This window comes from Poecilia reticulata, linkage group LG9, assembly GCF_000633615.1.
Source record: "Poecilia reticulata strain Guanapo linkage group LG9, Guppy_female_1.0+MT, whole genome shotgun sequence".
In the NCBI taxonomy this organism is placed as follows: domain Eukaryota; kingdom Metazoa; phylum Chordata; class Actinopteri; order Cyprinodontiformes; family Poeciliidae; genus Poecilia; species Poecilia reticulata.
The window spans coordinates 420247-421069 of record NC_024339.1 but is presented as its reverse complement, the minus strand read 5'-3'; positions in this window follow the sequence as shown (position 1 = coordinate 421069).

Sequence of the window (823 nt, the reverse complement as noted above, 5' to 3'; positions counted from 1 at the left end):
AATGAAGAAAAAAGGTTGGGAGGAATGATTCTCCTCCTGCGGGATCAACAGTCCAAGTTGATTCTCACAGCAGCTGATGGAAACTACTTGCCCAAGTCACAGACAAAAATTAAAAGAAACACTAGTAATTTAAAAAACAAACAAAACAAAAAAAAAAAAAACACGTGGCCTCTGCGTGATAAAGTCCCGTCGGTGATCTGTGGGCAGCACTTTCCGTTGTGCAGCCTGTTTAGTTCTTGTTTGGGCTCATGCCTGAAGATGCGTGTGCGTAACGGCAGCGGAGGAGGAGGAGGAGGAGGAAGAGGAGGAGGAGCTGGCTTTACGCTCACTGACTGTCCGCTGAACCCCCAAACCCGCCGGTCCTCCGTTTAAGGTCCCGGTAGAACCCTCCGCTCCTTATCTACGGGCCCTGTTGCGTCACGACGCAGCGCTTGTGTTCATTGGTTCTGCCTGTCCGGGTCTCGGAACAGTTCAGTTGTCTAATTTCACCGAGAAAGAAGCAGCTCTGAGAGAGCATGAGGCAGCAGCAGCAGCGGCGGTGCGCACTGTCCGCAGCTGGGGCTTGAAAACTCTCTCTCTCTCTCTCTCTCTCTCTCTCTCTCTTTCTCTCTGTGCATGTCTGCAGTCTGCTGGGACCTTTATTCATAACTCTCTACCTCAGCCTCTCCAAAGCGATCTGTGCGCAACTTGTAAGGTCTCCCGTTTAAAGCGCTGAACCATTCTTGATTTTTCCTCATTTTGTTTTGTCTTCTTGAAATAAGTGTGAAATACAATTTTAATTCTGCGCAACAGATGGATCACCTCGGATTTTATTCCCGAAGTT